We start from the raw sequence: 16,645 nt of genomic DNA on the forward strand, positions 1-16,645 counted from the left end.
TTGCCAGGCATTGAACTGAAGGTCCAGGGAGCTTATATAGCAACACCCCTAACTAACGACCCAGGTGCGGATAAAAGGAATGACAGAAAAACCAGAGTCAAAAAACTAGTAACCACTAGAGGGAGCAAAAAGCAAATTCACAACAGTACCCCCCCCTTAGTGAGGGGTCACCGAACCCTCACCACGACCACCAGGGCGATCAGGATGAGCGGCATGAAAGGCACGAACTAAATCGGCCGCATGAACATCAGAGGCGACCACCCAGGAATTGTCCTCCTGACCATAGCCCTTCCACTTGACCAGGTACTGAAGCCTCCGCCTGGAGAGGCGAGAATCCAAGATCTTCTCCACCACGTACTCCAACTCGCCCTCAACCAACACCGGAGCAGGAGGCTCAGCAGAAGGAACTACAGGCACAATGTACCGCCGCAACAAGGACCTATGAAATACATTGTGAATAGCAAACGACACAGGAAGATCCAGACGAAAAGATACAGGATTAAGGATTTCCAATATCTTGTAAGGCCCAATAAAACGAGGTTTAAATTTGGGAGAGGAGACCTTCATAGGAACAAAGCGGGAAGAAAGCCATACCAAATCCCCAACGCGTAGTCGGGGACCCACACCGCGGCGGCGGTTGGCAAAGCGCTGAGCCTTCTCCTGTGACAACTTCAAGTTGTCCACCACATGATTCCAGATCTGCTGCAACCTATCCACCACAGAATCCACCCCAGGACAGTCAGAAGGCTCCACATGACCCGAAGAAAAGCGAGGATGGAAACCAGAGTTGCAGAAAAAAGGCGAAACCAAGGTGGCGGAACTAGCCCGATTATTAAGGGCAAACTCAGCCAACGGCAAGAATGTCACCCAATCGTCCTGATCAGCAGAGACAAAACACCTCAAATAAGCCTCCAAAGTCTGATTGGTTCGCTCCGTCTGTCCATTAGTCTGAGGATGGAAAGCAGACGAAAACGACAAATCAATGCCCATCCTACTACAAAAGGATCGCCAGAACCTGGAAACGAACTGGGATCCTCTGTCTGACACAATATTCTCAGGGATGCCGTGCAAACGAACCACGTTCTGGAAAAACACAGGAACCAGATCGGAAGAGGAAGGCAGCTTAGGCAAAGGAACCAAATGGACCATCTTAGAGAAGCGATCACATATCACCCAGATAACGGACATGCCCTGAGATAGCGGAAGATCAGAAATGAAATCCATGGAGATATGTGTCCAAGGTCTCTTCGGGACAGGCAAGGGCAAGAGCAAACCGCTGGCACGAGAACAGCAAGGCTTAGCTCGAGCACAAGTCCCACAGGACTGCACAAATGACCGCACATCCCTTGACAAGGAAGGCCACCAAAAGGACCTGGCCACCAGATCTCTGGTGCCAAAAATTCCCGGATGACCTGCCAACACCGAGGAATGAACCTCGGAAATGACTCTGCTGGTCCACTTATCCGGGACAAACAGTCTGTCAGGTGGACAAGACTCAGGCCTATCAGCCTGAAATCTCTGCAACACACGTCGCAGATCCGGAGAAATAGCTGACAAGATAACTCCATCTTTAAGAATACCAACAGGATCAGCGACTCCAGGAGCATCAGGCACAAAGCTCCTAGAAAGAGCATCGGCCTTCACATTCTTTGAACCTGGTAAATACGAGACAACAAAATCAAAGCGGGAGAAAAACAATGACCAGCGGGCCTGTCTCGGATTAAGGCGTTTAGCAGACTCGAGATACATCAGATTTTTGTGATCAGTCAAGACCACCACACGATGCTTAGCACCCTCGAGCCAATGACGCCACTCCTCAAATGCCCATTTCATGGCCAACAACTCCCGATTGCCCACATCATAATTTCGCTCGGCAGGCGAAAACTTCCTAGAGAAAAAGGCACAAGGTTTCATAACAGAGCAACCAGGGCCTCTCTGCGACAAAACGGCCCCTGCCCCAATCTCCGAAGCATCCACCTCAACCTGAAAGGGAAGTGAGACGTCAGGCTGGCACAAAACCGGCGCCGAAGTAAACCGGCGTTTCAACTCCTGGAAAGCCTCCACGGCAGCAGGAGCCCAGTTAGCTACATCGGAGCCCTTCTTGGTCATATCCGTCAAAGGTTTCACAATGCTAGAAAAATTAGCGATAAAACGACGGTAGAAGTTAGCGAAGCCCAAGAACTTCTGAAGACTCTTAACTGACGAGGGCTGAGTCCAATCAAGAATAGCTCGGACCTTGACTGGGTCCATCTCCACAGCAGAAGGGGAAAAAATGAACCCCAAAAAGGGAACCTTCTGTACACCAAAGAGACACTTTGAGCCCTTGACAAACAAAGAATTTTCACGCAAAATTTTAAAGACCAACCTGACCTGCTCCACATGCGAATCCCAATTATCAGAAAAAACCAAAATATCATCCAGATAAACAATCAAAAATTTATCCAGATACTTCCGGAAAATGTCATGCATAAAGGACTGAAAAACTGAAGGCGCATTGGAGAGCCCAAAAGGCATCACCAAGTACTCAAAATGACCTTCGGGCGTATTGAATGCGGTTTTCCATTCATCACCTTGCTTAATGCGCACAAGGTTGTACGCACCACGAAGGTCTATCTTGGTGAACCACTTGGCACCCTTAATCCGGGCAAACAAGTCAGACAACAGCGGTAAAGGATACTGAAATTTGACAGTGATCTTATTTAAAAGCCGATAATCAATACAAGGTCTCAAAGATCCGTCCTTTTTTGCCACAAAAAAGAATCCCGCACCAAGAGGGGAAGAAGACGGACGAATATGTCCTTTCTCCAGAGACTCCTTGATATATGAACGCATAGCGGTATGTTCAGGTACCGACAGATTAAACAGTCTTCCCTTAGGAAATTTACTGCCTGGGATCAAATCTATAGCACAGTCACAGTCCCTATGAGGAGGCAGTGCACTGGACTCAGACTCACTGAAGACATCCTGATAATCAGACAAATACTCCGGAACTTCCGAAGGCGTAGAAGAAGCAATAGACACAGGCAGGGAATCCCCATGAATACCACGACAGCCCCAACTTGAGACTGACATAGCCTTCCAGTCCAGGACTGGATTATGGGTCTGTAACCATGGCAGCCCTAAAACAACCAAATCATGCATTTTATGTAAAACCAGGAAACGTATCACCTCGCGGTGTTCAGGAGTCATGCACATGGTAACCTGTGTCCAATACTGCGGTTTATTTGCTGCCAATGGTGTAGCATCAATACCCCTAAGAGGAATAGGATTTCTGATAACATAGTCTTGTATGCCCTGCACACGAGTAGCCAGCTGGTCCACACTTGTAATCAAGGTCTGGACATTCATGTCTGCAGCAAGCATAGCCACTCTGAGGTAAAGGGGAAGAAGAAAAAAAAAAAAAAAACCTCAGAATCTTCTTTCTTATAATCCCTCTTCTGCAATGCATTAAACATTTAATACTGGCCTGGCAAACTGTTATGACCCCAATGGCGAGGGTCTCAGAGGAACGTGGAAGTCTGCAGAATACAAAAATCCAGCTCATAGGGCAGTGGTAACTGGGTTGACCATATATCTACTCCTAACGCCAACACTAGAAGTAGCCGGGGATCATTCCTACGTTGATTCTAGATGACACGCGCCAGCCGGAGAATCTAGCTACCCCTAGTAGAGGAAAACAAAGACCTTTCTTGCCTCCAGAGAAGGGGACCCCAAAGCTGGATAGAAGCCCCCCACAAATAATGACGGTTAGGTAAGAGGAAATGACAAACACAGAAATGAACCAGGTTTAGCACAGAGAGGCCCGCTTACTGATAGCAGAATAAAGAAAGGTAACTTATATGGTCAACAAAAACCCTATCAAAATCCACACTGGAAATTCAAGAACCCCCGAACCGTCTAACGGTCCGGGGGGAGAACACCAGCCCCCTAGAGCTTCCTAGCAAAGGTCAGGATATAGATTTGGAACAAGCTGGACAAAAATACAAAAACAAAACAAATAGCAAAAGCAAAAGGCAGACTTAGCTGATATAACTGGAACCAGGATCAGTAGACAAGAGCACAGCAGACTAGCTCTGATAACTACGTTGCCAGGCATTGAACTGAAGGTCCAGGGAGCTTATATAGCAACACCCCTAACTAACGACCCAGGTGCGGATAAAAGGAATGACAGAAAAACCAGAGTCAAAAAACTAGTAACCACTAGAGGGAGCAAAAAGCAAATTCACAACATCATGTGAGCCAGTTTCTCTGTAGCGCTTGATGGTTTTTGCCACTGCACTTGGGGACACTTTCAAAGTTTTCCCAATTTTTCGGACTGGCTGACCTTCATTTCTTAAAGTAATGATGGCCACTCGTTTTCCTTTACTTAGCTGCTTTTTTCTTGCAATAATACAAATTCTAACAGTCTATTCAGTAGGACTATCAGCTGTGTATCCATCAGACTTCTGCACAACACAACTGATTGTCCGAACACCATTTATAAGGCAAGAAATCCCACTTATTAAACCTGACAGGGCACACCTGTGAAGTGAAAACCATCCCCGGTGACTACCTCTTGAAGCTCATCAAGAGAATGCCAAGAGTGTGCAAAGCAGTCATCAAAGCAAAAGGTGGCTACTTTGAAGAACCTAGAATATAAGACATAATTTCAGTTGTTTCACACTTTTTGTTAAGTATATAATTCCACATGTGTTAATTCATAGTTTTTATGCCTTCAGTGTGAATGTACAATTTTCAGAGTCATGAAAATACAGAAAAATCTTTAAATGAGAAGGTGTGTCCAAACTTTTGGTCTGTACCGTATGTGGCCCATTATACTGTATGGAGCAATACATGGGGCTCATTATTCTTTATGGAGCAATACATGGGGCTCATTGTTCTTTATGGAGCATTATATGGGGCCCATTATAGAGTATGGTGCAATATATGGGGCTCATAGTTCTGTAAGAAGCAATATATGTGGCTCATAATACTGTATGGAGCATTATATGGGGAACATAATTCTGTATGGAGCAATATATGTGGCTCATAATATTGTATGGAGCATTATATGGGGCTCATAATTCTGTATGGAGCAATATATGTGGCTCATAATACTGTATGGAGCAATATATGTGGCTCATAATACTGTATGGAGCATTATATGTGGCTCATAATACTGTAGGGAGCATTATATGGGGCCCATAATACTGTATGGAGAACTATACTGTCTGGTTTCTGAGCTATAGTAGAATTTACAATAGATAACACTCATTTAAGAAGTAAGTGAAATCTTTGAATCTTTGGCATTGTACTATAACTACGGTATATTTCTCTGCCGTATGTGTGCATCATGAATTGTGGTATGTGTTAAAAGGGCCCGCTGAGACTCTTTCGCCCGGGGCCCATGAAAACCTGGAGCCGGCCCTCGCTATGAATAAGTTCTGTATTTATGTTATTGGGGCTGCTTTGTAGGTCGTGATTTGGGTGTATTCATTCTATATGCATGTGTATTTTCTGGATTATCGATTAATATATAAACTTTACAGTGATCCAATCTGTGCATTTGTGGTAAGCCTCGGGAAGCCTCTCTGGCAGCTTAGGTCTATACTGAGAACAATCACCGCTTGTGTCTGGTCCTTGTACCAGTCTGGGAAATCATTGTATTGGCTCCCACTGTTCTCAGATATAAATTGCCTGTTATCATAAGTACAATTATTACTAAAACGTACCCTCTATTCAACTCTTGCATGCATTAAAACATTAATACTAATATTCATTACCATGTGAATCTTGATCAGGAGAATTACAAGAAGTGGCTTCTAAACAGGTTACAGTGATAAATCAGACATTTTTATGCTAGTGATTCTTGTGACATTTTACCATGTTGAAGCAGAAAGCCATGAGATAAGCATATACATGAATGCACTGTGTATATTAGATAACAGGTTACTTATTTACCGCAAGTCACGGGCAACTAGACGGAAACCGCCCCACTGATTCCCCCTCACCAACGCTTCTTTATTCAGAAAGAATGCAGTGTTCCTCGAAAGAAGCCAACTTACCTCGCTAAGCCGTTCTCCTCCTCAAGAAACAGCAGGCGTCTAAGAGCCTGAAGAATATTACCAGAATGTTATTTGCGGTCATCAATTGGAATGTTTTCTTCTTTGCAGATTTTTTTTATTTTATTGGGAACAATTCCTACTATCTATAAAAAAAAAATAAAATCAGGAAAACTCCCTCCCTATTTGTACCCAAAGAACGGGATATCTTCTGCTAAATCTGAAGTCCGCTCCTATTCATAAAGTCCCGAGCAGCCTGATGCACTGTGCTTTCAATGCATTCGTCGCCATGGAAACCACTCGCTGCAAAGTATGTCCCAGTCAAAGGGAATTTACATGATGGGACAAAAGTTGAAAAAAAAAAAAAGCCCTGCATTCAGATGACCTTATTCTACCGTACTCATAATAAAAAAAAAATCATACATCAATAATAATAAGTAACCGGGAAAAAAACAGCAAAGCATACGATTATACTGGGCAGTCATGGAAAAAGCTGGCAAGTTCAACTGATTGTCAAGGCCACGTCTACAATAAGCCAACAGCTGAGAGGAACAGTTGGGAAATCCTACACCTGACCTGATCTCTTCCCCGTCACACGCCGCTTTGGCATGCTGGCATCTCCTGTCCCACAGAGAAGCAGATAGCTACAAAGGAAATGACATGATATTATGTCACGGACAAGCAGAAACGATCTGCAGGACAACCTTGTAATGCCCCATAAGAATCCATGCTGCCAGAGCACGAATAATAAGCCAAAGAATCACACAATCCTCTAACCCCATGAAGGCAGGCAGCTGGGGTGACGGTCACAGTCATGGGGGGACAATATCAGGACAAGCTGGTCATACAATGGTTATTCTTGACAAAGTTCTTAGTATGCAACTCCGCATCACGGTAAGGTAGCAGTAAGAAGCCCCCACGGCACTCCGGGAGCCTTAAATCCAAGCTAGCTCCATTTTACAGTATTACATGTCCATTATTTTATTTTCCAAGCAACCTGTAATTTCACACTATGGTTCTATTTTCCTGCATTTCTTGAACAAAATTTTCTCACAGTTCTGGTGATAAATAAATATTTCTCCTATAGCATTTAATAGCCTACTGTATGTAAATTGTCTCTTCAGAGAGGAAGAGTGTTAGAACTATAGCGCCACCTATAGGAATTAGCGATCCGTGTCTATAAACTGAGATTATGGTTTGGCTTTTAACCTAAGTCATATTGCAAGGCTTGTTAAATAAAGAGTCAATATTGACTTTTAGGATCGCTACTTCAAGTAGGTGGCACTAGAGGAAAAGGGAGACCACACCTCAGCTTGAACAGAATGCAAAAATACAAACAAAAAAACCCAAAAATTTAGATTGGTTTGAGTTGGTATACATGCAATACATAAACACATGTTCACATTGGCCATAAAACATACAAACAGTTACAGCAGGGTTTTTGTTCATTTTGTTTCTTGTAGGTTTTGTGTGCTTTATGGCCAATGTGTTTATGAGCTGCATGTATACCAACTCAAACCAAGCTCAATTTTTGTGCTTTTTCTTTGTATTTTTGCATTCTGTGCAAGCCGGGGTGTGGCCTCCCTCTCCTGAGCTGGAAATTACACTTAAAGGCTTCCCCAGACTGGTGTCCACTGGTTGGGACGAGCTCCGTTTGTCTGCTCTTATTCACACACTGAGGTCAACTCTGACACATGGTAAGGTTTTTAATATTAGACAGTGTAGGACTGTCCCGACCAGAGTCACCTTGTCGATGGTGGGATGGCTTTTATGCTATTTTTTGATCAAAAACAGTATTACTAAGAAAACTGTGTTATTTACATGCACTTTTGCTTTTTACTTATTTAGTTACAGCAGGGTTTTTGCTCATTTTGTTTCTTGTAGGTTCTGCTGTAGCCAATGACAGGTCGACTTGGCCTTGTGTTTTGGATTATTGTCATGTTGGAATGTCCAAGTACATCCCATGCGCAGCTTCTGGGCTTTGCATTGTGTGTCTGCATGTGCCACCGTAAACATGGAGAACAGAGAGAAGAGAATGGTCTGAGGACTTTAGAAGCAAAATTGATGAAAAATATCAAAATGTCAAGGTTACAAGTCCATCTCCAGAGATCTTAATGTTCCTTCGTCCATGGTGCGCAACATAATGAAAAAGTTATAACAACCACCCATATATAAATAAATATGGGAAATAGGAAGAGATCCACGGATAATGTTAAAATGATTAATTTTTATTTAAATTTAATTAATAAAAAAAACAGTATAAAAAAGCAGAAATAGTGGGGGGGGGGGGCGCTGGGCAAAAACAAGGGGCAGTACAAACATAAGTAAATAAGAAGATCAATGGAAATCACCATTTTTGTGGCTAAAATGCAGCCCAGGTTTAGACGCTATAACCCAAGTGATGTCCTAGGTATGCTAACAAAATGCTAGGTAAATGCGGCAATGGCCACTAACACAATCCTATTAGCTAGACATCAGATATGGAAGGTGTAAATAAGGACAGTAATAGCTACAGAATGCCCCAGAAAGCTGGTGGCACATCTCCCGTGGCAGCCTAAGGCTATGTGCACACGTCCAGAATTGCCGCAGAAATTTCCATGGCAATTCCTGAACTCCCTGCCTTGGAAAAAACGCATGCGGAATTGGCATGTGTTTTCCCGCTAAACACTAGCGTTTTACAAGCGTAATTAGCTTGCAGAATGCTAGCGTTTTCCAAGTGATCTGTAGCATCACTTGGAAAACTGATTGACAGGTTGATCATGTTCATGTTGTCAAACATCGTGTTTGACAAGTGTGACCAACTTTTTACTATTGATGCTGGCTATGCAGCATCAATAGTAAAAAATCTAATTTTAAAAATAATTTAAAAAAATAAAAAATAGTGATATTCTCACCTTCCGGCATCCCCGGCAGTCTTCCCGCTCCTTGCGATGCTGCATTGCGAGAATAACCTGTTATGACATAGCGCTACATCATCACAGGTCATTGCCGCTAGGCATTATTGGGAACAGGAACATAGCGAGGAGCGGGAAGACTGCCGGGGACACGGAAGGTGAGAATATCATGATTTTTTATTTTAATTCTTTTTTTTTTTTTTAACAATTATTTGGTTCCCAGGGCCTGGAGGAGAGTCTCCTCTCCTCCACACCCGGGTACCAACCGCACATGATCCTCTTACTTCCCGCATGGTGGGCATAGCGAAAAAACGCAGAAAAAAAAAAAACAGAAATTCCTAAACGTGTGCACACAGACTTACTCTCAGGTAGCTATATATAATCAATATGAATATAGATATACAGATAGGTCCACAAATATCTGGACAATGACAAATTTTGTCATTTTAGTTGTTTTCCACAACATATGCAAGATACAATTATATAATATGTGCACAAGGACAGGATCCTCTCCCCTCTGTACCAGTCTGTCATTGTAAATTCGTTTACTGTAAATGATATCTATAACTCTGTATGTAACCCCTGCTCATGTACAGCACCATGGAATTAATGGTGCTATATAAATAAATAAATAATAATAATAATGATATAATCAATGTGGGCTTAAAGGGAACCTGTCACCCCCTAAATCGAAGGTGAGCTAAGCCCACCGGCATCAGGGGCTTATCTACAGCATTCTGTAATGCTGTAGATAAGCCCCCGATGTATCCTGAAAGATGAGAAAAAGAGGTTAGATTATACTCACCTGGGCGGGCGGTCCGATCTAATGGGTGTTGCGGTCCGGTCCGGGGCCTCCCATCTGCTTACGATGACTCCCTCTTCTTGTCTTCACGCTCCGGCACAGGCGTACTTTATCTGCCCTGTTGATAAGGGCAGAGCAAAGTACTGCAGTGCGCAAGTGCCGGGCCTCTCTGACCTTTCCCGGCGCCTGCGCACTGCAGTACTTTGCTCTGCCCTCAACAGGACAGAAAAAGTACGCCTGTGCCGGAGCGTGAAGACCAGAAGAGGACGTCATCGTAAGAAGATAGGAGGCGCCGGACCGCGACACCCATCGGACCGACCGCATGGGGACCGCCCCTGGGTCAGTATAATCTAACCTCTTTTTCTCATCTTTCAGGTTACATCGGGGGCTTATCTACAGCATTACAGAATGCTGTAGATAAGCCCCTGATGCCGGTGGGCTTAGCTCACCTTTGATTTTGGGGGTGACAGGTTCCCTTTAAAGTGCAGACACCCAGCTTCAATTTGAGGGTATTCACATCTTAATTTGAGTAAAGGTTTACTGGTTTAACTTAGACGTCCATGAAAGACAAAGACAACAGCGATGAATGGTGTCACTTGTGGGGGGTTTCAATGTTTAGGCACATCAGGGGCTCTCCAAATGCAATATGGCGTCCCATCTCAGTTCCAGTCAATTTTGCATTGAAAAGTCAAATGGCGCTCCTTCCCTTCCGAGCTCTGCCCTGTGCCCAAACAATGGTTTACCCCCACATATGGGGTTTCAGCGTACTCAGGACAAATTGCACAACAATTTTTGGGGTCCAATTTCTTCTCTTACCCTTGGGAAAATAAAAAATTGGGGGCGAAAAGATCATTTTTGTGAAAAAATATGATTTTTTATTTTTACGGCTCTGCATTATAAACTTCTGTGAAGCACTTGGTGGGTCAAAGTGCTCACCACACATCTAGATAAGATCCTTAGGGGGTCTACTTTCCAAAATGGTGTCACTTGTGGGGGGTTTCAATGTTTAGGCACATCAGGGGCTCTCCAAATGCAACATGGCGTCCCATCTCAATTCCAGTCAATTTTGCATTGAAAAGTCAAATGGCGCTCCTTTCCTTCCGAGCTCTGCCATGCGCCCAAACAGTGGTTTACCCCCACATATGGGGTATCAGCGTACTCAGGACAAATTGTACAACAAATTTTGGGGTCTATTTTCTCCTGTTACCCTTGGTAAAGTAAAACAAATTGGAGCTGAAATAAATTTTGTGTGAAAAAAAGTTAAATGTTTATTTTTATTTAAACATTCCAAAAATTCCTGTGAAACACCTGAAGGGTTAATAAACTTCTTGAAAGTGGTTTTGAGTACCTTGAGGGGTGCAGTTTTTAGAATGGTGTCACACTTGGGTATTTTCTATCATATAGACTCCTCAAAATGACTTCAAATGAGATGTGGTCCCTAAAAAAAAAAATGGTGTTGTAAAAATTAAAAAATTGCTGGTCAACTTTTAACCCTTATAACTCCGTCACAAAAAAAATTTTGGTTCCAAAATTGTGCTGATGTAAAGTAGACATGTGGGAAATGTTACTTATTAAGTATTTTGCGTGACATATGTCTGTGATTTAAGGGCATAAAAATTCAAAGTTGGAAAATTGCGAAATTTTCAAAATTTTCGCCAAATATTCATTTTTTTCACAAATAAATGCAAGTTATATCGAAGAAATTTTACCACTATCATGAAGTACAATATGTCACGAGAAAACAATGTCAGAATTGCCAAGATCTGTTGAAGCGTTCCAGAGTTATAACCTCATAAAGGGACAGTGGTCAGAATTGTAAAAATTGGCCCGGTCATTAACGTGCAAACCACCCTTGGGGGTGAAGGGGTTAAAATCATGGTTATTCCACAAAATATTGATTTCTGAACTCTTCCTGAGTTAAAACATTAGTATTGTTGTTTCTAAATGATTATGAACTTGTTTTCTTTGCATTATTTATCTGAAAGCACTGTTTTGATTTTTTTTTTTGAACATTTTTCTTTGTCAGAAAAAAGACAAAAATTATTGCTTGGAAATTCGGAGACATGTTGTCAGACGTTTATAGAATAAAAGAAAAAATTACATTTTACTAAAAAATATACCTATAAAGAGAAAAATCAGACAAACTGAACATTTCGCGGTCTCTTAATTTTTGCCAGAGCTGTATGCCCTTAGGATAGGCGATTACTTGTTTTCATCGCAGAGCCTTTCTGTCAGTATTTGGTCAGTATTTTACATTAGTATGTGTAAGCGTAAGCCAAAACCAGGAGTGGGTGAATAATACAGAAGTGGTGACGTGTTTCTGTTATACTTTCCCTCTGATTCGAACTCCTGATTTAGGCTTACAGATAAGCGATGTATAATACAGAACGTGGCCCAAGGATAAGTGATCAGTTATTGATCCATTCATTCCCTAAGGAGTTGCATTTGGCTTTTTCTGGAAGCCCCCAAAGAGGATGAATGGAGCGGTGGTCAGACATCTCATCTGCTGCTACATTTTAAAATGGGGATAAAAGTGCGCGGTCAGGTATAAAAGTTTCCCACTCTTCTTATGGCTTCGGTTTCCAATTGTCGGATTACACAGATCAATTATCAATTAAGTTATCACCTACCTAACCCTGTGAATCAGTGATAACTTATTTTCACCAAAGAATACCTTTAATGCAAACTACGGTAATTATACATCCCAGTTATAGTGCGTGCACAGTAGATGTGCAGGAGCCGCCTATGTTTTACAGTCAACGCTCCACTATATTGAGAATAATGCCTAACAGGTATTTGCATATAGCTGTAAGGTGGGCCCCTGGAGTCAATTCCTCCTGTGGGCCCCAGGCACCCCAGTCCGACACTATCTGGACCTATCTGTATACGTACGGTACATTATATCATCTTTTTATATATGGCTTGTTATCTTTTTGAAAAGACAACACCTAATCCAGATCAGATTTCCTGTTACAGATATTCAGTTTCACCATATTTTAGGCAAACTACCCATCTCCTCTAAAAAGATCTCCCCACTTATTCACTGCAATATTTGGTGGCAATTTCTAAAACTTTTCAGTGTGGGTGTGCTTTGGCAAAGTTAAATAATAAGAAAATAAAATACACAGCATTAATATATTAACCTAATTCCAAATCATATGAAATCTTGCTTGCACACGATGTTGAAGAAATTTGAGGCACAACTATATCTCACTGTGAATGCCCACCATGATGGAAGATTACAAAAACGTTCAAAACTAAATGCTGCCATCTGGTGGTAATCTATTGAATAAGAACAATACGGTATTCAGTAGATTTTTATGTACCAACAATAACCAGTTATACTAAATATTATATATACAGTTGTGCTCAAAAGTTTACATACCCCGGAAGAATTGTTGCTTTCTTGGCCTTTTTTCAGAGAATATGAATGATAACACCAAAACTTTTTCTCCACTCAAACCAAAACATCCAAATGACCCTGATCAAAAGGTCATATACCCCATTTCTTAAAACCGTGTACTGCCCCCTTTAACATCAATGACAGCTTGAAGTCTTTTGTGGTAGCTGTGGATGAGGTTCTTATTTTCTCAGATGGTAACGCTGCCCACTCTCCTTGGCAAAAAGCCTCCAGTTCCTGTAAATTCCTGGGCTGTGGAGCATGGACTGCACGCTTGAGATCGACATGCTAAGCATGCCGAGATGAGGAGACTTAAAGCCGCAATGCTCCTCTAGGTAATATGCTAATTATGCAAATTGTCTCTTCAAAGGAGGAAGAGAGCTAGAACTCTAGTGCCACCTATTTGATGTAGCAATCCTACAAGTCAATGTTGACCCTTTAACAAGCCTTGTCACATGACTTAGGATAATAGCCAAACCACAATCGAAGAGACAATTTGCATAATTAGCATATTACCCAGAGGAGCATTGCGGCTTTAAGTCTCCTCATCTCTGCATGCTTAGCATGTCAATCTCCGCAAGGAGAAAAGACACTTCTTAGGTAACGGTCTGACGCCTCTCACACAGCCAAAACAGATCTCCGCTTTGCACTGACGAGGGGCAGTACCCCGAAACACAGTGTCTGCAAATTGAGATTCTGGTTTGGCTATTATCCTAAGTCATGTGACAAGGCTCGTTAAAGGGTTGACATTGACTTGTAGGATTGCTACCTTCCAATAGGTGGCACTAGAGTTCTAGCTCTCTTCCTCTCTGAAAGGACAATTTGCATAATTAGCATAAAGAAAATGAACATGCACAACAACTTAAATGAAAAAAGTATATTTATATACACAAACATTTTAAACTTACAACATTAGATACAGCATGCTCTTGCCAGGGAGTAGCACCCTGAGGTGTCACATAATAATTAATGAAAATATCACGTTCTTTCAGTCTGGAAAGCGGACGACGCTGAGGGATCACACGTGGTCTAGGCCTACCCACATTGCCCAACACACCTTCAGCACCATCAGATGAGGAGCAATCATGAAGTCGGGTAAAGTTATGTAGGACCACACATGCTTTAATGATTTCATTTACGTTGGCTTCACTCAGCTGAATGGCTGACTGGAGGACCCGCCATTTGGCACAAAGAATGCCAAAGGTGCACTCCACCAGTCGCCGCGTGCGTGATAAGCACAAGCTAAAGATCCAACGCCAGTGGTCCAGGTTTCAACGGGGATATGGCCTCATTACATGCCTAGTTAATTGAAAGGCCTCATCTGCAACAAGGACATAATGCACAGAATCTTGATTGGAGCCTGGAAGCTGACGAGGTGGTGGTAGGTCCAACTGGTTATTGCGCAGCCGCCGACCCATAATGGAAGAATTGAAGACTCTAGAGTCTCCAGTTCTCCCATAGGCCCCAATGTCTACAATTATAAACTTGAAGACACAAAAGAGCACAGTGAGGTCAAAAATACTCTGTTGTAAAAAAATCACAGTAATAAGCAAGTGCTAGTCAAAAGATGTAAAGAAAACAGGGTATTTAGTTGATACGTTTTTTTGCAAAAAAATGTATACTAAGCTGCTCCACCAAATCGTCAAGGTATACCCTTATAGAGCAGTGACTTGTAGTGACTGTCAACCAGAGCCAACAACACTACAGAAAAATATTGTTTATAATTATAGAATTGGGACCTTGAGTTCGGCGACTTACGCAAAGGGATGTGCTTCCCATCAAGGGCTCCAATACAATTGGGAAATTGGCATTGTTCCTCAAATCCACAGGCAATCCGCAATCAGTCTTCCATCTTGTGCTCAGGCATGACCACTTGATGAAGTATGGACCATATTTCTGAACAGGTAGACCGGACTATGCCTGAGATTGTTGACTTCCCAATCAAAAATTCATGATGGAGTGCTGCATAGGATAGACCAGTTGTAAGGAAGCTAAAAGAAAGCAAATGTTGAAAAAAAAACAATAAAACTGGTTCAAGGTTTTAAACAATTTATATAGAGCACAAGTACTGTGTGGAACTAACAAGCCAGGCTATCACTACCTTAAAAACATTTACACTGGCTACGTGAATTTAACATAAATAACATATTCTTATTACTAAGAGTAGAGATTTGAGATATATTAAGAATAAAATAGCAGAAACTGGTAAGCAGAACTAGATAAGACATTTAGAGACATATCATCAACATAGAGTATGAGGAGGAGGAATACATACCGTAACGTAAGGAGAAGACGCTCCTCAGCAGATATACATTTATGCATCCTGGTGTCCTGAAAGGTGATCCTGGGGCGCACTGTCTCCAATGAAAGATCCAAGGCTGCAAAACTCATGTGACAATATTGATAAAACTTGTCGGGATGTGTCCGCAGAGATGCATACACCGTGTTCCAAATTATTATGCAAATTGGATTTAAGTGTCAAAGATTTAATTGTTTTGGTTTTCAAATAACTCGTGGATGGTATTGTGTCTCAGGGCTCAATGAATCACTGAAATCAATCTTAAACACGTGTAATAATTAGTTTTCCAGGTGATTCTAATTACAGGAAAACTACTTAAAAATGATTTTTCAAGTAACATGGGACAGAAAAAGGATCTCTCTGTTGCTGAAAAGCATCAAATAGTGCAATGCCTTGGTCAAGGGATAAAAACATTAGATATTTCCCGAAAACTTAAGCGTGATCATCGTACTGTTAAGAGATTTGTGGCTCAATCTGAGCACAGATGTGTTCGTGCTGATAAAGGCATAATGAGGAAGGTTTCTGCCAGGCAAGTTCATCGGTTTAAGAGAGCAGGTGCTAAAAAGCCATTACAAACCAGCAAACAGATATTTGAAGCTGCTGGTGCCTCTGGAGTTCCTCGAACCTCAAGGTGTAGAATCCTTCAAAGGCTTGCTGTGGGGCATAAACCTACTATTCGGCCACCCCTAAACAGTGTTCACAAGCAGAAACAGATGCAGTGGGCCCAGACATCCATGAAGACTAATTTTCAAATAGTATTGCTTACTGATGAGTGTTGAGCAACCCTGGATGGTCCACATGGATGGAGTAGTGGATGGTTGGTGGATGGCCACCATGTCCCAACAAGGCTGCGACGTCAGCAAGGAGGTGGAGGAGTCATGTTTTGGGCCGGAATCATGGGGAAACAACTGGTAGGGCCCTTTAAGGTTCCTGGAGGTGTGAAAATGACCTCTGCAAAGTATATAGAGTTTCTGACTGACAACTTTCTTCCATGGTATAAAAAGCAGAAAGGTGCCTTCAGGAGCAAAATCATCTTCATGCATGACAACGCACCATCTCATGCTGCAAAGAATCCCTTTGAGTCATTGGCTGCTATGGGCATAAAAGGAGATAAACTCATGGTGTGGCCACCATCTTCCCCTGACCTCAACCCTATAGAGAACCTTTGGAGTATCATCAAGCAAAAGATCTATGAGGGTGGGAGACAAT

The 16,645-nt window shown here is 42.3% G+C and overlaps 1 protein-coding gene across 8 annotated transcripts in view; it reads right to left on the reverse strand.

The window, feature by feature from the left end:
* Nucleotides 1-16,645, reverse strand: part of MCF2L (MCF.2 cell line derived transforming sequence like) — a 376,751-nt gene that overhangs the window by 306,889 nt on the left and 53,217 nt on the right. For 2 of the 8 annotated variants that reach the window (XM_077296991.1, XM_077296985.1), the window contains exon 1: nucleotides 6,045-6,623. The exons of the other annotated variants lie outside the window; for them this stretch is intronic. The gene's annotated coding sequence lies outside the window, so the exon portion shown is untranslated. Of the gene's footprint in view, nucleotides 1-6,044; nucleotides 6,624-16,645 lie in introns of those variants that run through there. 8 annotated transcript variants of the gene reach the window in all.

Source organism: Ranitomeya variabilis, chromosome 3 (assembly GCF_051348905.1).
Source record: "Ranitomeya variabilis isolate aRanVar5 chromosome 3, aRanVar5.hap1, whole genome shotgun sequence".
NCBI classification, from domain to species: domain Eukaryota; kingdom Metazoa; phylum Chordata; class Amphibia; order Anura; family Dendrobatidae; genus Ranitomeya; species Ranitomeya variabilis.